Raw genomic sequence first — 9,850 nt, 5'->3', positions numbered from 1 at the left:
CTCAGACCGCCTTTTCCCACAAAAATCCGCCTCTTCACTGCTCTTCTGCATTGACTGGAAATGTCTGCCCACCCTCTTCCGCTGAATGGCTAAGAGAATTATCACGTATGATTGATACATTGTTTGGGGCGGCTGCTGCGTTACTTCAGAGTTAGAGACTGTTATTGGGTAGGGATATGCCAATCAAGAATCAAACCCGGAAGTTAGTGTTTATTCTTGAAATCTGCCCAATAACCAGGAAGCCGGGTTTAAAGCGGTAATTTCAGTCTTCGGACTTCTGGAGTATTTTTGTTCTGGTTTTCCCAATTTCATCTTGTTTTGTGTTTAATTATTAACTTAGTGACCCAATGTGTTTTTGACCACAAGCGGATGCGAACCTGTTTAACTCTTTGAAGTGCCGAAGTCGACATGAATGCTAGCCTCAGCTAGGAAGTCACCACCACCTGAAGAGACTTCACTGCCCAGCCTGTCACTCTTGGCTGGGTTACTGAATGGACAGTAATTAAGTATATAAAATCACAAGGGCACGAGCACCCACCACGTACTAAAAAGGTAACGGTGTATTGTTTGTTTACTTTGAAATGGTACACTTTTTGCATATATGTGTTTTTTTTTTTTGTAGGTAATAAGTAGGAAAATTGAATACAATTCCTTGTTATGAATATTAATAAGGTTACAGAGTAAATTGGTTTGGAAGCAGCAACCGTTTTCTTACTACTGACATACCGTATTCAGTTTTTAAAAACGTTTTCCTTTCATAGTATGTGTTTCAATGTTTTCAATTTACTGCATCTTTATTTGACTCAGCCTCCCTCCCACCTTGTGATGGTGAAATAAGGGCGGATCACATTTTAAAGGTACAGTAAAAAATGTTGAGGGTGCATTCCCGTTTTTTTTTTTCGTTCCTGTTTGCATTTTTTCCATTAATATCTGAAAGTGTGGTAGTACTCTATTTAATGCTGGGTTATTAGATGCTGATTAGTTGCTGATGGTATAATATGATACTGAATTGTGGTAAATAGTATTTCGTAATGACTGGATGGAGAATGTGGCTGCAGCCTTTATTTCTTTACATATATGAATAAGAGAAGTAGTGAGAGAAAATGGAGGAGTGGTCTGCCACTAATATTTGCACGCTGTATGATGTACTGTCCAAAAGTATGCTTGGATGGACTTAATGCTTGCTTGCTCTGGATTTGCAGTATGTACGTATAACAGATGTAAGCATTATATGGCATACAGTGTGAGGCATGCCTCTTAAATGTCCCTGATTTTAGCTCCGAGTGTCTCTCCCCTAAAAACTATGGTTTTCAAAGGAAGTTTGTGGATTTCAGTCAATATTTGCAGACTCCTTTTATCCCAGAATATATATGATAATCCAAATCCTCTTGTCAGCTTTCCAAGTAACTAGTGCAAATATTTAAAATAGTGTACATTGCTTTCAGTTTCCTCTTTAATGTGAGGATTTGTCTGATGGGTGGTTGAATGAAACAAATAGAATGAGAACTGTTGTGATATGTGAATAATGGATGTTGGCACATTGGGCTGTACTCCTTGTGGACCTTTGAGACTCTTTTCCAGCATATATTTCTTATGTGTCACAGTACTTGTTATTCTCAAATCACCTCCTTCTAGGTCTTGTGGCTGTTTGCTACTGTGTCTTTTTGGCTTTTCCCGGTTAGGGGTCGCCACAGCGGAACTCCTGTCTGCTAATGATTGGCAGTTGATTTTTACGTGCCGAGTTGCCAGCCCTAATGCACAACCTTCAACGAAGGTACGCCCATTCACGCAAGTCTCCACGCAGAAGACGCTCTAGCTGAGAATCGAGCCGGACAGCTTCTTACAGTGAACTATTTGTTAACTAGCAATTGGTCTTTGTGGGTACTTTGGCATCACAAATTTCTGTACAGTATGTACATCTTTGTTACCATGATAGAACATGACCAACTGTAGGCTCAACCTGGGTTGCATTCAGAATAGTAGAAACAGAATTGTTCCAACTGCAGTGTGCAGTGGAACAAATGTAATGCCAACTAGTCAAAAACAAATTAATATTTTATCACTAACAGTTCTGCTACTATTGGTCTGCTTTTGGAGCAAGGCATACAGTGTTTTTATAGTATGATTTACACCCACCAGGGAAAATTAGCTGTGGAGTATGCCCCTTGACCTCACTTCATCTTAAAGTTGTTGATTATTGCATATTCCTTCCCTCAAGAAAATAAATTAGCTATATTTCTGTGTTGCTTGAGGCTTCTCTCAGCATTGCTGTCCTTCCTGGGTAAAGGAAAGTAATTCGGAACTAATGTTGGCATCACAGATGTGATGTGTTTGTACCTGTGTAATCTCTCTGGATGCCTGGTGCATTACGCAGTGAAGAATCTTTTGAGCCATTTGAGTTTTTATGTATTTATTTATGTATTATCATCGAACAGTGTTTATTATGTTATGGGTAAGAACATACAAGCTACACTGTGAAGTCCAAGCATAACAAAATGTATAGGTCTGTACATAACTGCACGTAATATTTCATTTTGTAGTCAGTATTTTAGGCAGAGCTCATTAGTAGCACTTAGCACAGGGCCATAATTACTGATGAGCAAGTATCCTTATGTGGCAGATCTCTCAACTGTCCCTTTTTTGGAGGAATGTTCCTTTTCTTTAAGCCTGATATACCCCTGCACATGATGTACCTAATTTTGGAGGTATGCCCCTATTTTTCATCTCAATTTACCCCTTCACACAATTTTCTGAATCATCCCTTTAGAAATGATTTTTGAAGCTGCCTACTACACAGAACCACATTACATGACCAACATACTAGCAGCACTAGTGATTTAAAGAAAGAGAACACACATTTTGCTTCTCCCTTTTTAAAAGCAAAAAACGGGATTCTGTGCTAGGATCTCGCCTATTTGGCATCCACTTTTCTGAAGTAAAAGTTACTGCCAAAGGGCTCTGGATGACAAATTTTTCAGATGACTGCAAGCTAGGAGCAGTCATTGAGTCATCATATGGCTTAGCCATCCTACAGGAAGTTTTGTCCCAAATAAATAACTGATGTCAAAGTCATGGACTGAGACTAAATGCATTATTGTGTCCCTTGGGAAGTCCTTTATCTCACAGAGCTACCACATTGACAATATGCCCGCAGTAGTTGACCCAGTTGTTTGGGATTTGGGAACTCATGCATTGTTGGGATAAGTTGATCCTTCCAATAGAGAAATGTGGTTTAGGATTACCTGATCTGAAGAAATATTTTTAAACAACACATTTAAGGCTCATATACATAACACAAACAGAAAGCTATAGTTCATAGTGTAAAGTGATGATGAAATGGGGGGGGGGTTCAAGAAATGATGAGAGGTACTGGGAGCTAAGAACTTGAGGGAAAGGTAATGGAATGGGAAGAGGCCAACAAGACATTTGGATTGCAGGCTAGAGACTGCCTTCCCTATCTGGGATTTATATTGGAGTATAGGTGAAGAGAAAGGAACCGGGAAATCTTGAATGAAAGGCTTGCACTGGTTGAATTTTTATTTATTTATTTAACATTTGTTTACTGGGAAATTCCAACTGGGACAGAGTCCTTTTTCAGTGGAGGCCCCGGGGAGAAACACCCTAGACACATGTCTTTGAAATGTGGGAGAAAACTGGAGCACCTGGAGGAAACCCACGGGAACGCAGGGAGGACATGCAGACTCCATACAGAAGGCACCTCAGCCAAGAATCGAACTGGGGTACCTCTTACAATGAGGTGACAACGCTAACCACTTTGCCCCCCCCCCCCATTTTAGTTTAATTTGCAACAGAAGCTGCTATTAAAGAAGGGCTAATTAGTAGAATATATGAAATATTACACAATAACTATAGAAATTGGTCAGAGGAGATCAGAAAAGATTAGGATGAGACCTTGAATAAGCGATTCACAGAAAAATGATGGGAGGGGATATGTATGGCTCCCAAATCTGCAACAAAATCTAGAAGATTTAGGATTTTTGTCTGGAAATGTTTGCTTAGGTACTTTCCACCCCAAGCAGACTCCAAAGAATTTTTCCTTGGGTAGATTACAAATGTTGGAGGCATAATGGAGAAGAATGATGTACCTGGAAATATGTTATTATAGCAATAACCCACACCTGGGTGTGGGTAGTGCTGGATTTACCCACGGTTGGAGTGGTTTGGTCCCGAGGGACCAAACAAAGCCAACCGTGGGTAAATCCAGCATTACCCACACCCATGCGTGGGTTATTGCTATTATACAATGACGTTATTTAAGAAAAAAAATAATTACTTTTCTTAAATAATGGCATTGTATAATGCCTCCTTGCTGCCCTTCCGCAGCTGTCTGGTATTCCGCAGAAGTTCTGATGTACTGCGCATGCCTACGCAGTACATCAGAGTTGTGGGCAAAAGCAACGGAGAAAGCAAGATCTCCGTTGCTTTTTACTGTTTCGCTATGTTAAATGGGTTTAACATAGCGAGACATCTTTAAAAAAAGCAACGGAGAATCTCCGTTGCTTATTTAATGTTGTCTCGCTATGTTTAAACCCATTTAACATAGCAAGACAGTTTTGAAAAAAGCAACAGAGAAAGCAAGATCTCCGTTGCTTTTTACAAACTGTTTCGCTATGTTAAAGGAGTTTAACATAGCGAGACAGCTTTAAAAAAAGCAACAGAGATCTCCGTTGCTTTTTTAAACCTGTGTCGCTATGTTAAACTCCTTTAACATAGCGAGGCAGTGTTTTAAAAAAGACTTGTACTAATGGAAAAAGTCCGGGCGACCGGACCTTTTTCCATTAGTATAAGTTGATTTACAACGTGCACGCTGACCAATCAGTGTGCACGTTTTGGAATATTAATGGAGAGTAATGAGGTGGCAAACTTTTTAAAATTTTCCTACAGAGTACTCTGTCAAGAATACAGGGACTAAGTTAATCATTTGTTTAGCTGGGATATAGGATCTGAATTGTCCAGACATTGTTGGACTTTAAGATTAATTTTGGTGGATGCCATAAAAGCAATTTACTAGAAAATGGAAATCAAAGTCTAAACCAACCATACTTGAGGTAGTGAACATTGTAACAGTGATAAAATAACAAAGTGGGGCCTTTAGAAAAGGGTAGGACTAAGTTGCATAAAAAATGGAAATTGTAGGAACAATACTTGCAGAAAAATGTTTAGAGGTGAAACAGGGTTTAAGAGAAGGCATGAATTGAACAATTTATGCAATGTTGGATTGACTATATGGTATAGAGCAGTATATGTCATGTATATTGTTTGTAAATTTGAACTTGTTAATATGGTTTTATTACTTTTGTATAAATGTAAGCTGTCCTGTTTCACAAGTGATAATTTAGTAAAGATGTTTATATTTAAAAAAAGGGGGCAGCTTATTAACAGCATTTTAATCGCCTATGTCAACTACCAGGCCATTATATACTATATATATTATATTTTATAAAGTTATATTACTATCCCAATTCATCCCCTAAGAAATAATGTTCTATAATTTATAATCATCCTACATTCTAACATATCAAGTTCCTTTTTAAAAACTACCTCCATTACTCAAAAGTTGGCCTTGCTAAAACACTAAAGAAAAGACTATTTGCCACTCCCCCATGTGCAGAAATAAAATGACTGGCCATTGGCTACTGGGCTATCCACATTTTATCTCCTTATGTCTCCCAAATGTTCCATTATGCATATTTTAACTTTTCTTTTTGTTTGTCCAATATATCAGCTTTTTTTTTTTTGCAACCACACCCAACAATATATACTACTCCAAAAGAATTAGTTAAAATATTCTGTGGCTCTGTAATTTCTACCATTAATTTTATTACCATCTAAATTCCTAACCCTACTACATACTGAGCAGTTATCACAAGCCTGTGTGCCTACTGTGTCAACTTCATCCAATTCTAGTACCATCCCCACTCAACAGTTCTTTCAAATTACTATATCTGTCATATAAAAAAGTAATACGTTTAAGAAATAGATGACCAATTGACACATCATCACATACCGAAACCGTCTATGTTTTCCAAAATATTAAAAAAGGGAGAAAATTTAGTAACAAAAAATAACTTCTCCTCCCCATCTTCAGAACCTGTTCTTTTGGTATATTTAAAAGCAGATTTTCTTCCTGCTCTCTTGTTTTGTCCCAAAACCATATTTCTAGCCTCCAATAAAATGTGTTCCGAGTACCCACGCAGAACCAATCTATCCTGAACTTCATTCAAATAAACATCCCTTAGCATATACTATCTGATGTATTTTGGTGAATCCTTCTAAATTCTCCATAAGGTAAAGATTTTATTAAGTGAGGGGGATGCATAGCGTCAGCATGAAGAAAGTTTATTAACTGAGGTGAGGTTTCTGTAAGGTCTGTATTGGACTCTAAAATAACTGTCCACATAAAATTCCACATCCAAAAACACCATATTAAGTGGATTCAAGTGACACACAAATTTTAAACCATGAAAATTGTGATTTATCTGTTCCATATATCTCAAAAACCCTTCTTGTTCACCTTTACACACACAAATTAAATCATCATTGAAACTTTTGTAGTATATCACATTCCTAACAAAGTATTCATTCAAAAACATAAACTGCCTCTCAGTTACCCATATAGATAATAGCATATGTGGGGGCATAAGAAGCCCCAATTGCTGTCCCTCTCCTCTGTAACTGCACTCTTACTTGGCTCCATATCCTGATAAAACACAACACTAGGACTATGGAGAAGTTGTGTAGGGAGATTACAGAGGTACAGGATGCTTTAATGAATGAGGCATCTGTGGTAAAATACAGTGATGTGACAAATTAAATCAAAATTAAAGTGCAGAAAATTGAGGGAAATGTTTTGGAGTGACAAATTAAATCAAAATTAAAGTGCAGAAAATTGAGGGAAATGTTTTGGAGCGTAAGAAAAAGAAATTAAACAGGGATATAAAAGACTTTGAGACTAATATGGTATATTCCTGGCAGCGGAAAGGATGTTTTAGCAGGTCGAGGGTCAGAGGAGAAGCCTTTGGGTCCAGAGCAGCATGTGACTCATCCTTTTCGTCGGGCGACACTAATTTGAGTAAAAAAGCGTGTCATTTGAAGACATGCAGGTTGGGGAAGTTTCTAATTCTCAAAAAAAAAACTCAACCAGAGTTGCACAATCTCCCTAGCAAGGACAAACCCGCTCCAAGAAGAATCGCGGGAAGTACAAGAAGTGAGGAACTCTGATGGCTTCTGCTAATTCTAGGGTATGTTTTCGTGACTCTAATTTAGTAATTTTGCCCGAGTACAAGACTGAATATGTGCAAGTTCTTAATTTATCGGACTTGCAGATTACAAGTAATGGAAAACAAGTACTTTTAAAAGGGGCAAAATTCATCCCTACTAGAATACCTTGTTTAGCAGATATTAGATGTTAAACAATTCTGTTGGAAATTGTATTTAAGGGTGCATTGTCAAAATAGTAACATCTTGAATGGAAGCAGTAATGTTAATGATGATGAATCTTTGTTAAACTTGAATCTATATTAGATGGACATGTTTTTTGAATTGGTGGAGGATGGGGAACCGATATTAATGGTGCTTTGTGTAATTCAACTACTGATGAACAGGGTGTGACCTTTTGCACTGGTTATGGTCATCTATCTGTTCCTGTATTACCTTCCAAAACTGTTTTTATGCTACCTAGAAATTCTCAAACCATATATATGTTTGAGAATATGATCTGTGAGATGGTGGAACATGATGATTTTGTTTTTAAATAGGATAAGAAATACAGTCTGACAAAAAAAATGAATGGACAGACTTGCAAAATGTACTCTTGCATTTAAATGATTTTGTTTTTAAGGAAGCTGATAAGGGAGGAAACAGGATTATTATGAATAGAAGTCTATGACAATATGGTTAATGAGTTATGTTAAGTAGGTAATTATATGTAACTTCACAATAACTCAGTCAGACAATTTAATTTGGAATTGAGTGACTTGTTGGAAAGAGGGGAGAGGGTTGGTTTTCTGGGGAACAATGATGTTTAAAAAATTAATCATTAAAGTACCCAGGGACCCAAAGATTTATGCCATTCCTAAGATTCATAAAAGCTTAACCAATCCTCCAGGCAGACCCATAATATTGGGAAGAGGTTCTTATTTGCAAAATGTGGAAATATTTTTGGATTTTCATTAAAAAAAATATCTATTGAAAGTTCCATCCCACATAAAAGTACAGGTGAATTATGTGAAAGCTTGACTAAAATGGAGTGGAAGGATGATGCTTTTTGGGCAACAGTTGATGTGAGTGCGTTATACACTAACATCGAGACCAAGTAGGGATTAGAAGCTATGGCAAGAAAAATGGGCGAAGGGCCTCGAACCTCATACTTTGTTGTCCATTTTGTAGTTCTTTCTTAATCCTAACTATATTAAATGGAAGGACCACTGTTTCTTACAGAAGAGAGGGACAGCTATGGGGGCTTCTTATACCCCCACATATGCTATTATCTATATGGGTGACTTTGAGAGGCAGTTTATGTATTTGAATACTTTGTTAGGAATGTGATATACTACAAAAGTTTCAGTGATGATTTAATTTTTGTGTGTAAAAGTGAACAGGAAGGGTTTTTGAGATTTATGGAACAGATAAATCACAATTTGCATGGTTTAAAATTTACGTGTCACTTTAATCCACTTAATATGGTGTTTTTGGATGTGGAATTTTATGTGGCTAGTAATGGGAGGGTCCAATACAGACCTTACAGAAAGCCCACCTCAGTTAATAACTTTCTTCACGCTGAGAGTATGCATCCCCCTCACTTAATAAAATCTTTACCTTATGGAAAATTTAGAAGGATTCATCAAAATATATCGGATAGTATGCTAAGGGATGTTTATTTGAATGAAGTTCAGGATAGATTGGTTCTGCGTGGGTACTCAGAACACATTTTATTGGAGGCTAGAAATATGGTTTTGGGACAAAACAGGAGAGCAGGAAGAAAATCTGCTTTTAAATATACCAAAAGAACAGGTTCTGAAGATGGGGAGGAGAAGTTATTTTTTGTTACTAAATTTTCTCCCTTTTTTAATATTTTGGAAAACATAGTTCGGTTTTGGTATGTGATGTGTCAATTGGACATCTATTTCCTAAACACATTATTTTTTATATGACCGCTATAGTCATTTGAAAGAACTGTTGAGTGGGGATGGTACTAGAATTGGATGAAGTGACACAGTAGGCACACAGGCTTGTGATAACTGCTCAGTATGTAGTAGGGTTAGGAATTTGGATGGTAATAAAATTTAATGGTAGAAATTACAGAGCCACAGAATATTTTAACTGTAATTCTTTTGGAGTAGTATATATTGTTGGGTGTGGTTGCAAAAATACAAGCTGGTATATTGGACAAACAAAAAGGTTAAATATGTATAATGGAACATTTGGGAGACCTAAGGAGACAAAATGTGGATACTCCACTAGCCAGTCATTTTATTTCTGCACATGGGGGAGTGGCAAATAGTCTGTTCTTTCTTGTTTTAGCACGGCCAACTTTGAGTAATGGGGGTAGTTTTAAAAGGAAACTTCACACGTTAAAATGTGGGATGATTATAAATTATAGAACATTAATTCCTAGGGGGATGAATTTGGATAGTAATATAACTTACAAAAGAATTGTATGTATGTTTATATGTGTGTGTGTGTGTGTGTGTGTGTGTGTAATATATATATATATATATATATATATATATCTGTAGAATTATAAAAAAAAAATTCCAAGAAAATGTGTTTAAGTAAAGTTTATAGTAGTCCTTGTTGGAATTGTTTAAATATTTAATTGATTGTAACT

At 36.9% G+C, this 9,850-nt stretch overlaps 1 protein-coding gene across 1 annotated transcript in view; it reads left to right on the top strand.

The window, feature by feature from the left end:
• The first annotated feature begins 215 nt into the window (after positions 1-215).
• The window catches only part of GATAD2A (GATA zinc finger domain containing 2A), a 1,922,743-nt gene continuing 1,913,108 nt past the window's right edge, over positions 216-9,850 (top strand). Inside the window, exon 1 of the mRNA XM_044054781.1 lies at positions 216-552. The gene's annotated coding sequence lies outside the window, so the exon portion shown is untranslated. The remainder of the gene's footprint in view (positions 553-9,850) is intronic.

This window comes from Protopterus annectens, chromosome 13.part0 (assembly GCF_019279795.1).
Source record: "Protopterus annectens isolate FY-2018-M chromosome 13.part0, PAN1.0, whole genome shotgun sequence".
NCBI classification, from domain to species: Eukaryota; Metazoa; Chordata; order Ceratodontiformes; family Protopteridae; genus Protopterus; species Protopterus annectens.
Note: the sequence above shows the minus strand (reverse complement) of the source record. Positions and strands in the feature narration are given on the sequence as shown.